The sequence below is a fragment of the Colobus angolensis genome, unplaced genomic scaffold (assembly GCF_000951035.1).
Source record: "Colobus angolensis palliatus isolate OR3802 unplaced genomic scaffold, Cang.pa_1.0 Scaffold104, whole genome shotgun sequence".
NCBI classification, from domain to species: Eukaryota; Metazoa; Chordata; class Mammalia; order Primates; family Cercopithecidae; genus Colobus; species Colobus angolensis.
In genome coordinates, this window is record NW_012111364.1 from 3894859 (window position 1) to 3916181 (window position 21323).

The window sequence follows — 21323 nt, forward strand, 5'->3', positions numbered from 1 at the left end:
TATTTTTTTCCAGAATTATATTTTTGGGATTTTGATCTTTCAGGATTATAATTTTCTAGACTTCATTTAAGGATTTTGATCTTCCAGGATTTCAACAGTCAAGATTATGGAGTTTGAAATTGTGTCTTTGAGGATCGTGATTCGCTCCCATCCACTACTAACAGAGGCGTGTATTTATATATCTCCCTCACAGTTCTTTCACTTTCTGTCTCATGTATTTTGACACTGTACTAGGTACATACACATTAAGTATTATGTCTTCTTGGGGAATTGATGATTTTAGTACTATTTATTAACTTTATCCTTGATAATTTTCCTTGCACTGAAGTCTGCTCTGTTTGAAATTAATACATTTAAGCCTTTAATCCATTTTGAGTTTATTTATTTTTGTATGTGATGTGGGTTCATATGCAAAAGATAAGGGTGCAATTTATGCATGCAGATATGCAGTTTTCCCAGACCTTTTATTGAAGACTATCCTTTCTCCATTGTGTGTTCTTGGCACCGTTGTCAAACATCAGTTGATCATAGATGTGTGGATTTATTTCTCGCCTCTATTCTGTTCCATTGGTCTACATGTCTTGTTTTTACGCCAGTTCCACACTGTTTAGATTATTAAAGCTTTGTAATATATTTTGAAATCAATAATTGTGGTACCTCTAGCTTTGTTATTACTCAAGATTGTTTTGGCTATTTGGAATTTTTGTGGTTCCATTCATACACACACACATACCATTTTCCTTATTTATTCGTCTGTACACACAATAAAATATTATTCATTAATTTGTATACACACACACAATAGAATATTATTCCATCTTAAAAAGGGGAAATCCTGCCATTTGTGATAACGTGAATGAACCAGAGGACATTATGTTAAGTGAAACATGTCAGATATAGAAAGACAAATAATGCATGATCTCACTTATATGTAAAATGCAAAATAGTCAACCTCATAGAAACAGGGAGTAGAATGGTTGCTGCGAGGTGCTGGAGGGAGAGAGAAATGGGAGCATATTGGTCAAAGGGTTAAAAACTTCTGTTATAGAAGATGAATGAGGCCAGGTGCAGTGGCTCACACCTGTAATCCCAGCACTTTGGGAGATCGAGGTCAGTGGAACACTCGAGGCCAGGAGTTCAAGATCAGTCTGCCAACACAGTGAAAACCCGTGTCTACTAAAAAATACAAAATTTAGCTGGGTATGGTGGTACACGCCTGTAATCCCAGCCACTTGGGTGACTGAGGCACAAGAATCACTTGAACCTGAGAGGCAGAGGTTGCAGTGAGCAGAGATCAAGCCACACTCCAGCCTGGACAACAGAGCTGACTCTGTTTCAAAAAAAAAAAAAGAAGAAATGCTGGAGTTCTAACGTACAACAATTTGACTATAGTCAATAATACTGTAATGTATACTTGAAGTTTGTTAAGATCTTAGGTGTTCTCACCATACTCACACAAAAGGTAACTATGTAAGATGATGAGTGTCTTAATTAGCTTAATTGTGGTGATTATTTCACTATATATAGATATTAAAATATCAAACTGTACATCTTAAATATATGCTTTTTGTCGATTATACTTCAGTAAAATTGGAATTAAAAAGGCAGTTAGAAATAGCCCTCACAAAAATTGAAAGATCTGCCACCTTAGTGAAATTTCTAAGGTCCAATATTTGAGACATGTTGCAATGTTACCTTTAAAGTAAAGGAAACACTTCTGCCACTGTTAACGCTATGAGAGAGACAATGTTTGTGGGACCCTTTAACACTCTTGAGGTAATATATGCCACATTTTAATGTTCATTTCTAATAAAATTACTGAACAATCCATAGACTTCCAATTTAGAATAGGGCCCAGAACAAGAGAAGATTCTGCACCTAGTCAAAATGGGTCAGATGAAATACAGTATGAGTATGGAAAATAAAGATGCAGTATGGTTATGTTTAAAAATTTCTAAATGAAAAAAAAAAAGCAAACATCTTGCTTGGAGTAAAATCATTTTCCCTAGCAAACATAACTCCTCTTTTGAGACACAGCTCTTCTGGCTCAACACTGAACCCTGCTAGGCACCATGTGCCCCAACATGGTACTGTAAGTCGGGGCTCCCCAACTCCTGGGCCATGGACTGGTGCTGGTCTATGACCTGTTAGGAACTGGGCTGCAGAGCAAGAGGTGAGTAGCAGGTGGGTGAGTGAAGCTTCATCTGTATTTCCAGTCACTCTCCATTGCTCTCATTACCTCCTGAGCTCTGCTTCCTGTCAGATCAGTGGCAGCATTAGATTCTCATAGGAGTGCAAACCCTCCCAAACTGCACATGCAAGGGAGCTACACCGCATGCTCCTTATGAGAATCTAATGCCTGATGATCTGTCACTGTCTCCTATCACCCTGAGATGGGACTATCTGGTTGTGGGAAAACAAGCTTAGGGCTCCCACTGATTCTCCATTATGGTGAGTTGTATAATTATTTCATTATATATCACAATGTAATAATAATAGAAATAAAATGCACAACAAATGTAATGCACCTGAATCATCCCAAAACCATTTCCCCTGACCCCCATTCATGGAAAAATTGTGTTTCACAAAACCACACCCTGGTGCCACAAAGATTGGGGACCACTGCTCTTAGTGACCATGCAGCCTGGGATTCCCAGAAGGAACTAAAATTATCAGATACATTAAAACATAAATTGGGGCATGCAAAGAAGCACTCCATTATCAAATGGAAGTAATACAACAGATATTTAGTATATTTATTGTATTTTTATTTCATGATAGTCTATTAACATATTTGTTTAGATAGACCTTTTATAAAACAATTACTGTTTTCAATTTTTTTTTTTTTTTTTTTTTTACAGATCTCTGGCCATCTTGGTCTATGAATTTATAATGTACTGTGGTTACTGGTTACCTGACTGTGCAGTACATTAGGGGATCAGCTGAAGCCCAGACTTTAGTGTTACATCACAGCTGAAGAGCTTACAAAGGAAAAGGAAGATGAGCTCTCAGTGTAGAGCACATGAACTGAAAGCTGTAATCTGTCAACTCTCATATTGCCAACAAATTTCTTGATTCACAGATTTTATTGAAGCAATGTTATGTAGCTATCTGCTTAGACCATAACATGTGCTCTAGGATTTTGCAGAAGCCATTGTTGGTTGTTTTCTGTTTCCCTCAGATAATCATTCCTAAGGAGTTTTTAAGATGTTTTGATTTTACTTTTAAGAACACTAAAGTGGTATCATGATTATCTGCATTTGCTGAGGGGCAGATCTAGATGATCCTAAAAGCACAGGAGAAGCAAGCTTGGAACTCCCAAAGATACTCTCTCATCTTGCCTATGCACATCCTGCCAGCCTGGATATTATGCAAGGGAAGAGTACCACCCATCTTACATGCATGATAAAATCATTTTTCCCTTTCTAGAAGTTTCTCAACATTCTTCCTTAATCTGCTTTTTTCCCCCCCTTTATGATACCTGTGTGTTAATCCTGGGGAAATTAGTCATTGGTAGTATAACAACATGGTAAAACAGTCTTAGGTTAATAACTGTGTCTTGAGTGTTCAAGTTTGCTTTGTGTCATTCTTCTCCCTCAGTCCATAATCAGAATCATTTCCTCAGAGCCAAAGTTGTGAACATATTATTTTTCTCATTTGCACTGAGAGCCAATTTCCCTGTGTAATTCTGCTTTGTTGATTCCTTATATTAAGTTTTTATTAGTTGCATCATTCTTTGGAATATTTTATATGAAATGATATGACCTCTTTATATGATGTAATATGATCTAAAGAATGCTTCAGCTGTCTTCATCTTGTGTCCTCCATCACACTAAACTCCCTACTAGTCATCTGTTCACTGTCTTTATTTGTGAAACACAAATGTAAAACATATGTTGAAGGTTGTTTGAGGTTTACATGAGCTTTATCTTGCATAACTTCATTTAAGAGGGTCTGGACATTTTTGAGAGAATAGGTACTGCTGAAAGGTCTCTTACAAGATAAATTACAAAAGGTAGCAAGAGCACTATTCACGATAGCAAAGACATGGAATCAACCTAAGTGCCCATTGATGGTGGATGGGATAAAGCAAATGTGGTACAAATACACCACGGAATATTACATTTTCATAAAAAGAATGCAATTGTGTCCTTTGCAGCAATACAGATGTAGCCAGAGCCCTAATCCTAGGCAAATTAATGAAGGAACAGAAAACCAAATACCGCATATTCTCACTTATAAGTGAGAGCTAAACAATGGATACACATGGACATAAAGATAGCAACAATAGAAGCTGGGGACTACTAAAGAGGAGAGAATTTAACTATTGGATACTATACTCGTAGCTGGGTGACCAGATCATTCATATATCAAACCTCAGCATCACGTAATATACCCAGGTAGCAAACCTGTACATGTATTCCCTGAATCTAAAATAAAAGTTGGAAGAAAAAAGATAAGTAAATATAAATAAATAACAGCATATGATATGGTTTGGCTGTGTCCTCACTCAAATCTCATTTGAATTCCCATATGTTGTAGGAGGGATCTGGTGGGAGGTAATTGAATCATGTGGGCAGGTCTTTCCTGTGCTGTTCTTGTGATAGTGAATAAGTCTCACAAGATCTGAGGGTTCTACAAGGGGGAGTTTCCCTGCAAAAGATTTCTCTTATCTTGTCTGCCACCATGTGAGATGTGCCTTTCACCTTCTGCCATGATTATGAGGCCTCACCAGCCACATGGAACTGTAAGTCCAATAAACCTTTCTTTTGTAAATTGCCCAGGCTCAGGTATGTCTTTATCAGCAGCATGAAACAAACTAACACAGTAAATTGGTAGCAGAAGTGGGGCACTGCTGAAAAGATACCTGAAAATGTGGAAGTGACTTTGGAACTGGGTAACAAGCAGAGGGTGGAACAGTTTAGTAGGGCTCAGAAGAAGACAGGAGAATGTGGGAAAGTTTGAAACTCCATAGAGACTCATTGAATGGCTTTGATCAAAATGCTGATAATGATACGGATGGTGAAATCCAGGCTGAGGTGGTCTCAGATGGAGATGAGGAACTTATTGGAAACTGGAGAAAAGACAACACTTGTTACGTTTTAGCAAAGAGACTGGCAGCATCTTGCCCCTGCCATAGAGATTTGTGGAACTTTGAATTTGAGAGAGATAATTTAGGGTATATGGTGGAAGAAATTTCTAAGCAGCCAAGCATTCAAGAGGTGACATGAGTGATGTTAAAGGCATTCAGTTTATAAGGGAAGCAAAGCATAAAAATTTGGAAAATGTGCAGCTTGACAATGCAATAGAAAAGAAAATACCATTTTCTGAGAAATCCAAGCCAGTTGCAAAAATTTGCATAAGTAATGAGAAGCTGAATGTTAATTGCCAAGACAATGAGGAAAATGTCTCCAGGACATGTCAGAGGTCTTCATGGCAGCCCCTCCCATAACAGGTCTGGAGGCCTAGGAGGAAAAAGTGGTTTTGTGGGCTGGGTCCAGGGTTCCAATGCTGTGCGCAGTCTAGGGCCTTGGTGCCCTGCATCCCAGTCACGCCAGCTGTAGATGAAAGGGGCCAATGTATAGCTCAGGCCATGGCTTCAGAGGGTGCAGCCCTCAAGCCTTGGCAACTTCCATGTGGTGTTAAGCCTGCCAGTGCACAGAAGTAAAAAACTGGGGTTTGGGAGCCTCTGCCTAGATTTCAAAGGATGTATGAAAATTCCTGAATGTCCAGGCAGAAGCTTGCTACAGGGATGGGGTGCTCATGGAGAACCTCTGCTAGGGTGGTGCAGAAGGGAAATGTGGGGTTGGAGCCCCCACAGAGTCTCTACTGGGGCACCGCCTAGTGGAGCTATGAGAAGAGGGCCACCATCCTCCAGACCACAGAATGGTAGATCCACGGACAGCTTGCACTGTGCACCTGGAAAAGCCACAGACATTCAACAGCAGCCCATGAATGCAGCTGGAGGGAGGCTGCACCTTGCAAAACCACAGGAGTGGAGCTGCCCAAGACCATTAAAACCCATATCTTGCATCAGCATGACCTGGAGATCATTTTCAAGCTTTTAGATTTGACTGCCCTGCTGGATTTCAGACTATCATGTGACCTGTAGCGCCTTTGTTTTGACCAGTTTCTCCCATTTGGAACAGCTGTATTTACCCAATGCCTGTGCCTCATTGTATCCAGGAAGTAACTAACTTGCTTTTGATTATGCAGGCTCATATGCAGAAGGAACTTGCCTTGTCTCAGATGAAACTTTGGACTGTGAATTTTTGAGTTAATGTTGAGAGAAGACTTTGGGGGACTGTTGGGAGGGCATGATTGGTTTTGAAATATGAGGATGAGATTTGGGAAGGGTCAGGGGCAGAATAATTTGGGTTGTCTGTGTCCCAACCCAAATCTCATCTTGAATTCCCACATGTTGTTAGAGGGACCCAGTGGGAGGTAATTGAATCATGCAGGCAGGTGTTTTCTGTGCTGTTCTTGTGATAGTGAATAAGTCTCACAAGATCTGAGGGTTCTACAAGGGGGAGTTTCTCTGCACAAACTCTCTTCTCTTGTCTGCCACCATGTGAGTCATGCCTTTTACCTTCTGCCGTGATTGTGAGGCCACCCCAGCCATGTGGAACTGTAAGTCCAATAAACCTCTTTCTTTTGTAAATTGCCCAGTCTCGGGTATGTCTTCATCAGCAGTGTGAAAGTGAACTAATACGGCATGTAAAGAAAATTATACTATTGGCAGTACACAAGGGTGATGCTACAGCAAGTAAGATACGTGATTCAGAAGAACTTAGCAGGTTTGACAATCCATATGTGAAGAAATAAAAATCTGTAATTGAAAACAAGGACAAAAAATGAGAGGAACACAGATACCTCCTGATTGTCAAAAGAGGAAAAACATTCATAAGACATTATCACTTGGGTCTATGTTAGGAAAAGAGGAATGTAAATTTTCCATGCAAATTTCGCTCATCTTTCCTTATGAAATTCTAGCATGCTCTTCCAATCTGCTTACACCGATTTCCCTCTCCACAAAATCACATCCCATTTCTAATTTTTACTCATTATTTTAGCATTTAATCATTGCTTTATATTTCTTCTCAACTAGGTAATGCATATAAAGTTTATATGACCAATGGGATCATAAGGTCATTAAAGGAGAACATAAACATGAATATATTTATTATTCTAACAGAGAATATTCAGAATAGAAAGCTAATATATGCATATTGAATTGAATAAGAAACTAATAAGGACTGAATACTGCTAGAGACTGAATTAGGGAATGTATGAAGAAAAGGATAAATTACATAATATGTTATCTCATTTGGTTATCATTACAAAATAATTTCCAGAAGGTGATGTGCTAGAGTTTCACAGTAATTCTATACATCTGTTTCATCTATTTCACATCAACTATGAAGTCACTTAATTTACTGCTCCTGCTTTCCACTGGTAAAGTATACTTGAAAGAACTAATTTGCATGTCTTAAATATTAATGCATAAGATTTATATGAATTTAAATGTGCTAGGACAAATGAAAAATAGTGTCAATGCCTTCTTATGTCATCTGTCCAATGTGGCAGCACATGAGCATCAATTTTAAAACTACTAGACAGTAAAGACATTTTGAAGAAATTATTGAGATTAGAATCATATAATGTAATCTAAAAAATCTTAGAGCAAGAGACAGAAAGAGAAGTTCTTTTCTTCTGGGGTGATGTGTTGTATCCAGGGGAACATGAGCAGAAATTCTAGAGGGCTACAGAGGACTGGTGAGAGTTGGTAAGCATTGCTGAATGCATGGGAAGGCTTTCTGAGAGAGCACTTTAAGATCATTTGAAAATGAGTTCAGTAGTTAGAAACAGAAAATGTAGTGTCTGTGGATATAAATCATTCATTATGCTGGTGGTCGTTAGACTGCCGAAATTTTTTTTCATTTCCCTAACTTCATAATCCATGCATGTAGTGTAGGTTAATGGTATTAACCAATTTACAGGATTAAATAACATAGTCTTACTGAGTCAGTTTGTGATCAAGGCAGCTGGGCTGGCAGAAAAAGGTGTTCCCACAAGAAGCTCATCCTAGATGGAGCACGAGCGTAGGTCTCCTGACTCCCCTTGGTATCATTCTCCATGTCACTCCCAGTGAAAGGGATCAGAGACAACGGCAAAAAGAAAAATATGGCACAAATGTAAAAAGGAGCAGGTGAGGAATAAATGAGAGACTCCTTGTGCCTCATGGCCTCTGCAAGTGGCTCTCAGAGAGATGAAAGGACTTCACACCGCTGGATGAAAGTACTGATGTCCGAGATGTTAGCTGACTTATTGAAAATCACGTAATGGCAGGATAAGGATAGGAATATGTGTTTCTGGATAACTTCTCCAGTAAAATTTTTACCATAACATTTGCTTGACAACAGTCTTGATATTACTGAGCAAGCATCAGTAGCCCTCAAAACAAGCAAAAAGTCCTAGTGTCAGTGTCTCTCAGTGATCTTGTATTGACTTTTCTGAAACAGTCAGGTTGATGTTGACTTATAGTTATTTCTGTTTGATAGTCTCCCATTTTGTCTATCAGTGTTGACAGATATTATAACTTGCTAGGTCTGTCTTTTAGCAAAAATAAATCTGGTCCTAGAGTGGGTAGGATGAATGACAATGCTGCTGGCAGTTTTCTGAAAACACCATTGAGATGAGTAAATATAGTATCTTCTTTAGCTGAAGAAACAGGACAGGTGCAGTGGCTCATGCCTGGAATCCCAGCACTTTGGGAAGCCTGAGCCCAAGAATTTGAAACCATCCTGGGCAGCATAGTGAGATCCCATTTCCACAAAAATATTAAAAATTAGCTGAGCTTGATGTTGCCTGCCTATGGTTCCAGCTACTCAGGCAGCTGAGGTGGAAGGATCCCTTGAGACCAGGAAGTTGGGGCTGCAGTGAGCCATGACTGTGCCACTGCACTCCAGCCTGGGTGTCAGAGTGAGACCCTGTCTCAAAAAATAAAAAAATAAAAATAGCTCAAGAAATACTTTTCAGAGATTTTTATATTGTATGTTCAATGGAAACCACTGCCCAAAGAAATGTTCCTACTGGCTATACCATTTATTTCAATTAACTGATGCTCATTTTCATCATTTCTTTCGACAAGTTGAGGTTGTCATTCAACCATCAATTACCTTCTTGTTTTCTTCTCCCTTTCAGTGCTGTAATAGCTTATCACTATTCTGTGACATCTTAACTTCTACTTTTAGGTTTTGCTCAGTTTTCTTTTTCTTTCTTTCCCTCTCTCTCTCTCTCTTTTTTTTTTTTTTTAAGACAGAGTCTCACTCTGTCGCCTAGGCTAGAGTGCAATTGTGCGATCTTGGCTCACTGCAACCTCCATCTCCTGGGTTTGAGAGATTCGCCTGCCTCAGCCTCCTGAGTACCTTGGATAAGAGACGCGCATCACCACGCCCAGCTATTTGCTCAGTTTTTAGACACAAAATGTATATGATTGCAACTGAGATGAGAATCAAAGTATTTCTTAATTTAAAATCAGAAATAACCACAATTAAAAGTGAGATAATCTGGGAAGCAAGATGATGTCTAAGATGTAAATATTCCTACTTTATGGGAATATGTTATTGTCACATACATTGTTAACCTTTCTGTTTAGATATGAAATATGTTTTCATTATTGCTGACTGTTTCTAACAAGGTCTAAAAAGATGTAAGCATTATTGATGTTTCTTCCCAGTTCTGAACTCTTGTCAATTTTTTGGAGCTAAATTTAATATTATTACTATGGTGTGAATGTTTGCATCCCCCCAAAATTCACTGAAACCTAATCGCCAATGTGATAGTAGGAGGAAGTGGGGCTTTTAGGATGTGATTACGTCAAAAAGTAGAGCCCTCAAGAATGGGATTAGTGCTATTATAAACAGATACCAGAGAGGTTCCTTACTCCTGTGCCACGTGATATAATTTGGCTTTGCAATCTGGAGCCATAATCTCATCTTAAATTGTAATCCCCAGGTGTTGAGGGTGGAACCTAGTGGGAGATGATTGAATCATGGGGGTGGTTTCCCCCATGCTGTTCTCGTGATAGTGAGTGAGTTCTCACGAGATCTGATTACTTCATAAGTGTTTGGCAAGCTCCTCCTTTGCTTGCTCCTCTTGCTCCTGCTGCCTTATGAAGAAGGTGCCTGCTTCCCCTTCTGCCATGATTGTGTTTCCTGAGGCCTCCCCAGCCATACAGAACTGTGAGTCAATTAAACCTCTTTCCTTTATAAATTATGCAGTCTTGGTTATTTCTTTATAGCAGTGAAAAAACGGACTAAGACACCATGTGAGGACACAACTAGAAAGTACCGTCTGTGAACCAGAAAGTTGGCCCTCACCACACACCGAATCTGCCAGCACCTTGATCTTGGACTTCCAGCCTCCAGCACTGTGAGAAATAAGTGTCAGTCTCACTACTGTGATCCACTAAGAATTTGTGTTCATAAAACATAGCTACAAGATGAGAAAGGGGTGCTTGTCCCACATCTGACTTTGTGTGAATTTAAACAAATCATTGCAGTATAAATGCACTAAGGCCCTGGGTGAGTCTCTTGTGGCAGATGAGTGTCAAGGAGAAGATACTAAAGAGTGAGGTACGTGATCTCCAGAGGGTAGAATGAAGCAAATTCTTCAGGTTGGTAATTAGGGAAATATGAAGGTCTCTCAGCCTGTCCCAGGCTGAATCCTCCAGAAGTGGCCAAGGTGGAGTCTGACAGGCAGGATGTTTATAAGGGATAAACACTTGTGGAAGGGAGCAGGAGACAGAAAACCTACAATGTAAGTGCAACAAAGACTCATTCGACCCCACAGGCAGCTCTGAAACACCTATGGCCCATCAGTTTTCCCATGTTGAGCCAGAATGCCTGGGCCTTTATATCCCCACCGCAATCAGTCTCAGAAGCACATGCACTAGGATGAGGCTTCTCTGTGTCTGAGGCAAACCCTGAGGGAGCTGATAGCTGGAGGCTGGCTGCTAGCCGCTGGGGCAAAGCAGACCTCCCTGAAGTCACAGCTCCCTGAAATCACAGCTCCCTGAAGTCACAGGTTGAATTCAAGTTTGAGTAGCCTGTGTTTTTCTTTTTTGTTGTTGTTTTCTCATTTACCACGTATCAAGTAATGGTAAGAGGAAGCAAAAGGTAGCAGATTATTTCCAATTTGAGCCAGAGATTTAAAGAGGAAACCTCTCAGAACCAGAATAATAGAAGTATCCATCAAGGTAGGACAAATACAAAGGAATCTAGGTTCACAAGGGCGAAACTGCTGAATCAGCCACCCTTTCCCACTGAAGGTTTCTTCCTCAAGGTGAGGTTTAAAAGATCAACTGGGCCCAGCATGGTGGCTCCCACCTGTAATCTCAGCACTTTGGGAGGCTGGGACAGGCGGATCACCTGAGGTCAGGAGTTCGAGAACAGCCTGGCCAGCATGGCGAAACCCTGTCTCTACTAAAAGTACAAAAATTAGCCAGGCATGGGGGCAGGCACCTGTAATCCCAGCTACTTGGGAGGCTGAGGCATGAGAATCACTTGAACCTGAGAGGCAGAGGTTTCAGTGAGCCAAAGTTGCGCCACTGCACTCCAGCCTGGACAAGAACGGGACTCCATCTCAAAAAAAAAAAGAAAAAAATCAACTGGGCTGGGTGCAGTGGCTTACACCCATAATCACAGCAGTTTGAGAGCAGCCGGGCCAACATGGTGAAACCCCATCTGTGCTAAAAATAAAAAAATTAGCCAAGTGTGGTGGCACGCACCTGTACTCCCAGTTACTCGGGAGGCTGAGACACGAGAATCACTTGAATCTGGGAGGCAGAGGTTGCAGTGGGCCGAGATCGCACCATTGCACTCCAGCCTGGGTGACAGAGTAAGACTCTCTTTGGGGAAAAAAACAGAAAAAAGATCAACTGTTTTTACATGGCTTTATTTCTTAGTAAACAAGCAAATGAAGAGTGCTTTTTCACTTAGAAATGCCACTTCTAGGAATGTATACTAAGGTTTTAATTTAAAATATCTGATTTTATGTGTGTGTCTATGTATATTTTATATACATAATGTATATGTACTTATGTAGATATATAATTACATACATATTACACACATGAAAGTAGATATACAGCCCCACAATACACCATAGTAAATAAAATGGATATGATCCATAATCTAACTGTCAGAAAATGAGATCCACTAGGTTTAAATACATCTATACAATGAAAAAAATACTCAATGGTCAAATAAATGTCTTAGAAGAAGATTTTTGACAAGGGAAATATTCATGACTGTTATTGCCAAATGAAAACCATGGGTAGGTATAATGTTTATTTTGTTATCATTTTTTATTTCTAATATATTGTGGGTCAACATATGAACATGAAAATCGCTAGTTATTCACATATTAACATAATTAAAATGCTTACCTTTAGCTTTTAGTTTCTTAGTCATTTACACAATGTTTCTTTATTAATTTTCAAAAAGAAGTAGGAAAATGAATGTCATATTCTCAAGTAAGACATAAACCTTTTTAGCCCCACTATGAATCAGCTTTTTGAAGCTTTGACCTGTGATCTAAAATTGTCAGGTGTCAGAAAAGTCCTCATATGGAAAGAAATGTAAATAAAGGTATTAAATTAATAGCTAACATGAAGGTCTAGGAATTATAAGTTATTTACCCTAAAAATAAACCACCAGATAATGTAAATACTGTTAAATTAGTGAAATCTATTAGAGTCTTTAGAAGAGTCAGAAATCGATGTAGGTATTCTAGAATAAAATTGATTTTAGAAATCTATTATCCCGTGATACCATTTTAATTATACGCTAAATAGGATGACCGTCCTTTCTAAATGTGGTTTTTAAATAATTGCTAGATTAGGACTGAAAATAACTTAAACATAGTAGAGACTACCATATGTTTCCTCTAAATTATTTTGAATTAAATAACTTCCATTTTTATTGATTCTCCAGTTGTGACCTTTTCATTCATACTTCAGTCCTTCACAAACTGTTATTAAGGAATGGGATGCAACCAGCCCTGGGTCACAGAATTCATCCTGATGGAATTCCAACTCTCTGCAGAGATGGAGATGTTTCTCTCTTGCATCTTCTCGCGATTTTATGCCTTCAGTCTACTGAGGAATGGCATGAACATGAGGCTTACCTATCTGCGTGACATAGATGACAGACTATACACCCCCATATACATTTTCCTCTCACACCTGGCCATCAATGACATGTATTATGCTTCCAACAATGTTCCAAAGAGGCAGGTGAACCAAATGAACCAGAAAAGAAAAAAAAAAAAAAAACAACTTTCTTCTATGGATAAAGCAGATATTTTTGTATTTGACTTTTGCTCACACAGAGTGCCTAATTGAGGCAATGATGTCCTGTAATAGATATGTGGCAATCTGCTAGATCCTTTTCCAACCCTTTACTTTGAGCCTATGGGTGGTGTTATGTGTGAGATGAGTCTCCTGAAGATGGTAGACAGACGGGTCTTATTTTTTAAATCCAACTTACCACTCTGTGCCATTTATGCAGGCATTTAGACTATTTACATCCACAGTTAATATTGGTATGTGAGGATTTGATCCTATCATGAAGATGTTAACTGGTTGCTTTGTGGTTTCTATTGTGTGGTTGCTTTATAGAATCTGTAGGCTATGTACTTAAGTGTGTTTACATGGTAGAATACATCATTCTTTTGTTTCCACGTTTAGAGCTCCCTTAAGGGTCTCTTGTAACCCTGGTCTAGTGGTAACACATTCCCTTAGCACTTGCTTGTCTGGGAAAGATTTTATTTTTCCTTCATTTGTGAAACTTAGTTTGACAGGATATGAAATTCTTGGTTGGAATTTCTTTTCTTTAAGAATGCTGAAAATGATTACCTAATCTTTCCTGGCTTGTAGAATTTCTGCTGAGAGGTTCGCTGTCAGCCTGATGGAGTTGCCTTTGTATGTAATCTGACCTTTTACTGTAGTTGCTTTTAAGATTTTTTTTCTTTATCTTTGACCTTGGACACTCTGATGACTATATGTGTTGGTGATGTTCACTTTGTATAGTATCTCGCAGGTGTTTTCTGGATTTTTTGTAGCTTGGTGTCTAAGTTTCTGTCAAGATTAGAAAAATTTTCTTGAATTATTCTATCAAATAAGTGTTTCAGGTTGTTTACTTTTCTCCCTCTCTCTAAGGAATGCCAATAATTCGTAGTTTTGGTCACTTTACATAATGCCATATTTCTCAAAAACTTCATTCATTTTTAAAAATTATTTTAGATTTATTTTTCTCTCACTGGATTAGTTCAAAAGACTCATCTTCAAGCTCTGAAATTCTTTCTGCTGCTTGGCCCAGCTATTAATAATGCTTTCAATTGTATTTTGAAATTCCTTGAGTTTTTCAGTTTCAGAAGCTCTGATTGATTTCTTTTTACATTATTATCTGCTTCTTCATTCTATATATTGCTTGAGAAGTTTCTTTGCCTCGATTTCTAACCTTTTCTTTGATCTCATTGAACTTCTTTGCAGTCCATGCCTTGAATTCCTTATCTGTCAGTTACGAGTTTCCATTTTGGTTAAGGACCATTGATGGAGAGCTAACATGATGTGAATGTGGATTCAGATCTTTCATGGTGCTAGCATTCTTACACTGATTCATTCTTATCTGAAGATGCTAACACTTCTAATTTTTATAATTATTTTTGTGTAGGTAGGATTTTTTTATCTTTCTTCCTTTCCCTATATATATTTTTCTTTTTCTTTCCCCTTCGTTTTCCTCCTCTCTCTAGAGGATGTGACTGAGGACAATGCTGGGTAGGTCTTTTGGCTTTGCTTCCACAACCATATACACTTCTGTCCTCAGGTTTTATATTGGGCTGGGTACTTTGACCTACAAGCCAGTAGATAGCACTTATGGGTAACAGTAGCTTGCAGCCAATGGGGCTGGGTATATACTTGATTCTTATTTACCAGGAAAACACTGGGTGGGGCTAGACCTGGCAAGTCCATCTACAGGTCCCCCAACGATAGGCACTAGCACCAGCTCTGAAGGAGAGTCCAGTGGGCAGTCACCAAGTGTCCAGAGGTGTGCCTCGGCATGGAACTTGGCCCCAAGTTCTCTGTTTGGGGTGCCAGAGGCAGCCTCATCTGTTAATCCAGGAGAGTGGCTGCTCCAAATGCCTGGAGATCTGCCTCACTGTGGAGTGGGGAGGGTCTCCTTGCACCAGTATCCCTGCACAGGAAGGACGGGGTGGCTCAGTTTACTGCTCCAGGCCAGGAGGTGCTCCAAATACCTGGAAATCTGTGGAGCAGAGACGGCCCCACTGCACTGCAATTCTTCTCTGCATCGGAAGAATGGAGCAGCTCAGACTGCTGATTCATGCTAATGGCACTCTGAATCCCTGGATATCTGCCTGGTCATGGAGTGGAGATAGTTCCCTTACACAAGGATCTCTGCACAGGAAGGATGGGGCAACCCAGGCTGCTAGCCCATGCGAGCAAGTGCTTTAAATGCTTGGAGATCTGCTTATGTGTAGAATGAAGAAGTTCCTGTTACACCACAGTCTCAGGAAAGTAGGCTAGGACACTCAGCAATAACACACACAGACCAGTTCTAGTTCATTAAGCTGGCCCTGACTGAAAGTCTCATTGCCCAGGAGAAACCACAGTCGTAGCAGCTCTCCTCTCGCCCAAGGCCTGTGACTGGGGAAAGTACAATTCCAGGGCCTACTGTTGAGATGTTTTCCATGGTTCTGGCTGTGGAGGACCCTACCCTGATCCAGAGCAGGTGCTCCAATCTCTGCCCTAATACTAAAATGCCTGCATGGCCATGCTGCTGGGTTGCCAAAGAACTGCTGACTTTAAATGCACCCAAATTAAAAATGGTGTCCTGTTCTCTGTTCTGGGGCTGGGAAAATGCCTGTAGCTTTTTCCAGTGTCTGTCTCTGTCAGTGTCTCCAAGTCTCTCACTAAGTTAGCTCCCGGATTTGAGAGAAACAAAGTGCTCTCTCTCAGCCTGGGTTGCTCTGATCCTCAGGGCAAACGTGAGTCACAGAGGGAAACTTCTACCTCTCATGTGCTGGGACTTCATTCACTTTTATCAGCTGGACAGCATTATGGTGGCTGTTTGCCAGCATTCTCCTCCTCGGGATCTGGAGTGTCCTTCCCAATGACAGTGGATCCCCATTTTCCTTCTTGAATTAAAACTCACAGTATTTATCTTTATGCACTGCCTTGCTATTTCCAACTGGCTGTGGCATGCTAAAAGCCTCTAATAGCCATCTTGAAAAAAAAATCTATCAACAATGTTTGATATGAGTTGGCCAATACTCAACTGAAAATAAGAAACATTTTTATGTGCAAGGATTGAGCATTTCTGCTCTGAGGTTGAGCATTTTTGTTCAGTGATGAGTCATTGGAATTACCAGCATGCTTAATGCTATGGAAATTTATGGAACCCATTTCTTTAAGAAATAGATTCATATCTTAATAAAGAACATCTTTTTTATTGTTTAATTGCTGAAACAAGATGTCAGCCTATTACCCTAAGTAACCAGTTCAATTATAGCCGTTCACATCATGTAGTACCAAGTGGTATTTTTTCAGAGAAATGAACATGAGGAAGAAAACTCCTTGACTGGAAAAAAATTGATACATATAATCATTACAGAGCTATATATTTATATAACACTAACTGTAAGATGAATGGAGAAAACTCTGAGATTCACTGTTGAGTAGCTTATAATTTCCAAGTCCTCTGCTAGACATGAAAACTATTTAGTGTTGAACGAAAATATGATACTATATCTCACAACTCCTATATAAATGTTTCCATTCCTACTTTATTTCTGCTTTCATTTTCATGGCACATCTACAGTCTCTCTTCCAGCCTCCCATTTGTATTTTACAACACACATAATTACAGATTTATTCTTTAATTATCTCATTTTCATATGATTTTTATATCTCCTGAAAGATTTATTTGAAACTTCTGCCTTTTTTTATTTTCCAGAGCAACAGAGTATTTTTAGGCAATAATATTTTACCTTATTATGCCTTTTGATTATTAAAAGAAAAAGGGAAAGTAGTAAAATAAAGAAATGCAGAGAGTCACCAATGTACAATAATTTCACTTAAGATTTTCAACTGTACAATGGTGGGAAAGTAATATGTATTCAGTAGAAACCATATTTCAAGTACTCATGCTACCATTATGTTTTCATTTTCAGTATAGTATTCAGTAAATTACATAAAATATTCAACAGCTTTCTATAATATAGGCTTTGTGTAAGATTATTTTGCCCAACTGTAGGCTAATGTTAGTGTTCTGAGCATGGTTAAGGTGGGCTAGGATAAGCTATGATGTTTGGCAGGTTAGGTTTATTAAACTTATCTTCAAGCCAGGTATAGGGGTGTGTGCCTATAGTCTGAGCTCCTCAGGAAGCTGAGGCAGGAGGACTGTTTGAGCTCAAAGAGTTTGAGAATATAGTGCACTATGACCACACCTGAGAATAGCCACTGCACTCCAGCCTGGGCAACATGACAAGAGTCTATATATTTTTTTTTAAAAAAAGCACCAACTTACAATAGTATCAACTTATGATGGGTTTATTGGAACATAATCCTATCATAAGCTGAAGAGTATCTTTATATAGCAGAATATAGTAACGTACTACAGACTTGTTTTCTCAAAGCATAAAGATAAATCACACTAATGATCATCCATGGGAGAGGGACACCCAATGTCCTGCAAAATGAGAAATATTTGTAAGACATACTTCACATTCCTGACTGAGTCTCTTTCCCCATGAAATAAAATCATTAAGAAATGCTTAGTAATATTTTAATTATTATATTTTAATTAAAATTTAGATATAGAAAGAAGGTTGCATAGCTTTAAGTTAAAAATAAATTATTATGTGACTTGGCTACTTGGCACCAAATAGCTTGTATCAGATTCACCCTCCCACCATAAATAAACAATACAATCTGGACAAAATATAGAAAAAACTTCTTGGCAGGTGCATTTGTCTGTTCTCATGCTGCTAATAAAGACATACTCAAGACTGGTTAATATATAAGAGAAAGAGGTTTAGTGGACTCACAGTTCCACATGGCTGGGGAGACCTCACAATCATGATAGAAGGCAAAGGAAAAGCAAAGGCACATCTTACATGGCAGACAAGAGAGAGGGCATATGCAGGGGAGCTCCCCTTTGTAAAATCATCAGATCTCGTGAAACTTACTCACTATCACAAGAACAGCATGGGAAAGACCCGCCCCCATGATTCAATTACCTCTCACCAGGTCCTAAACATGGTTCAGGTGGGCAAGGCTACATGTGGGAATCATAGGAGCCACAATTCAAGATGGGATCTGGGTAGGGTCACAGCCAAACCATATCAGCAGGCATTGAAGAACATTGTTGTAGCAAGTCACGTATGAGATCTTTAAGGAAGGTGAGGAACATGAGATTAGTACCACATTTGCCAGGATTTTCCAGAAAGGCATCTTCCTGACTTTGGTACGGGAAAATGTGACCCAATCAAAGGTTAGTGGTCTTGGGAACCAAAAGAAGCAATGAATAGAGTTCAAAGCTGCTAAACCGGCTTGGAATTGGGGGTCAATGTACCATATGGGAGAGAGAAAGAACCTAGAAATGGGTGTGTAAATGCCATTTTGGTCCTTCTGTGACTGCTTAGCTATGTGACAGTTGGTTAAGAACAGAGGAGACCCAGTAGAAAGCAACAGCTGGCATACAGAAAGCAGAAGAGATCACTAGGGACTGAAAACTTCCTGGAAAGCTACTGGAGTTCAGATCCAGCCAGATGGGGAAATGTTGGTAAACAACTGAGAAACTCATTTGGACTCTAAAAACTCATTTGGACTCTCATAGGAGAGGCACAGTATCCTAGGGGTGAGGCATATGTTCTAAGAGGAAAATAAAATATAATTACCATAACACAACTTAAAACTAGGTCTTGAGAGCAGCAAGATGATCTACAAGTAATTACAACTTCTGCCCAGAAAAAAAATGCAAAATTCTTGAGTATTTCTATATCATATTATCCATAAATTCAGCATACTTTTAAAAAAGTACCAAATATACAAAAAAGCAAAAAAAAGCAGACTGATGAGAAATAAATCAGTTATTAAAATCAAATTAATAGATAATCCAGATATTGGAGTTAATAGATAGGGCATCATAATATCTATGATCAATATAAAGGAAAGAAAGAAAAAAAGAAAGATAAAACAGGTTGTGTCAGATTTCTTTCTGGCAGCTCTAAAATGCTCACTTTATTTTCATAGATTCTAATTTCCTAAATTACATTTGATCTTTCAAGCAAAAATCATAGCATTGTCTAGTGTTATTCTAAATGTATGTAAGATAATTATACTACAAATTTGAGAGGGTAAAGAGACATAATATGACAGAGGGTTGTTATACTTCACTCAAACTGCAATACAGATGACACCAATTTAGTGTGATAGTGTATATATAAAGGAATATATACTAAGTTATAAAATGCAACCAAAAAATTTATAAAAAAGAAGATACACTATAAATACTATGAATAACAAAATGGAATTCTAAAACAAATATTCAAACAACCCACAGGAAGTCATGAAAGATAAGCAGAGAAACAAGAATTGATACAGAAAACAAAAAATGTCAGGCTTAAGGACTAAAATATCCATAATTAAGTGAATTATGAATGGTTTACCAAGAGACAGATAGTAGAAGAGGGTATTTAAAAGTATGACCCTTTCTTATATGTTTCTTATATGCTGTGTGCAAGAAACTCACTTGAAATTTACCAATATAGGGCAGGCCAAATTAAAAGGATGATAAAAGATACATTACACAAACATTAATGCAAGGAAAGCAAGAGTGCCTGTATGTATATTAACCAAAGCAAAGAAAATTGCCAGAAACAGAGAGATATATAATGATCAAAGGTTTAATCCATGAAGAAGACAGCAATTTTAAAAGTATATTCACCAAACAATAGAGCTTCAAAATATGTGATGTGAAAACTGCCAGAATCAAGGCGGGTCAGGCTCCGACCTGCACTGTCTCAGGATGTAAAGTGTAACAAGGGGCTGGGGGTGGGTGGGGAGGGGCAGCATGGGGCTGTGAGGCCTGTGGGGTGCCCGCGTTCCCCAACTCCCCCTGCAGCTGGCTCTGCAGTGGTCCGCTCCGCTTGGTTGCCGTGTGCCGATTCGGATTCCAGAACCAAGGCTGCGTGTTTTCCACTGCTTGTTGTGGCCAGTGTTACTGCGGTGACCCCAGAGCAGCCTTGGCTCTAAGAAGGAGCCAGACGCTACTCCTCAGCCCTATTTGAGGCTGGTAATGGAGGAGCTACGCAGCCTTGTGGCAGCACTGCCTGAAAGTAGGAGACCAGATTCCAATCCTTATGGTTTTCCATGGGACTTGGTGGTACGTGCAGCTGTTGTTGGATTTTTTGCTGTTCTCCTTTTTTGTGGAGAAGTTTTAGATCAGTTAGGAGTCGGCTTTGTGTGGGAAGAGAAAAAAAACTTGCTGCAACGCTTTCTGGACTAATTGAAGAAAAATGTAAAATACTTGAAAAATTTAACCTTATTCAAAAAGAGTATGAAAGCTATGAAGTAGAGTCATCTTTAGAGGATGTCAGCTTTGAGAAGGCGGCAGCAGAAGCACGAAGTTTGGAGGCAGCCTGTGAAAAGCTGAACAGGTCCAATTCTGAACTTAAGGATGAAATCCTCTGTCTAGAGAAAGAGTTCAAAGAAGAGAAATCTAAACATTCTCAACAAGATGAATTGATGGCAGATATTTCAAAAAGGATACGGTCTCTAGAAGATGAGTCAAAATCCCTCAAATCACAAATAGCTGAAGCCAAAATCATCTGCAAGATATTTAACATGAATGAAGAACAACAGGAGATAGCAATAAAAGATGCTTTGAATGAAAATTCTCAACTTCAGGAAAGCCAGAAGCAGCTTTTGCAAGAAGCTGAAGTATGGAAAGAACAAGTGAGTGAACTTAATAAACAGAAAATAACATTTGAAGACTCCAAAGTACACGCAGAACAAGTTCTAAATGATAAAGAAAATCACATCAAGACTCTGACTGGATGCTTGCTAAAGATGAAAGATCCGGCTGCTGTGCTTGGAGAGGACATAACGGATGACGATAACTTGGAATTAGAAGTGAACGGCGAGGCCGGGCGCGGTGGCTCAAGCCTGTAATCCCAGCACTTTGGGAGGCCGAGACGGGCGGATCACAAGGTCAGGAGATCGAGACCATCCTGGC

The 21323-nt window shown here is 39.2% G+C and overlaps 1 pseudogene across 1 annotated transcript in view; it reads left to right on the forward strand.

The window, feature by feature from the left end:
- Positions 1-21323, forward strand: part of LOC105512834 — a 68789-nt pseudogene that overhangs the window by 45434 nt on the left and 2032 nt on the right. Inside the window, exon 2 of the transcript XR_001001920.1 lies at positions 20325-21243. The product of XR_001001920.1 is annotated as a cTAGE family member 8-like (transcript). The remainder of the gene's footprint in view (positions 1-20324; positions 21244-21323) is intronic.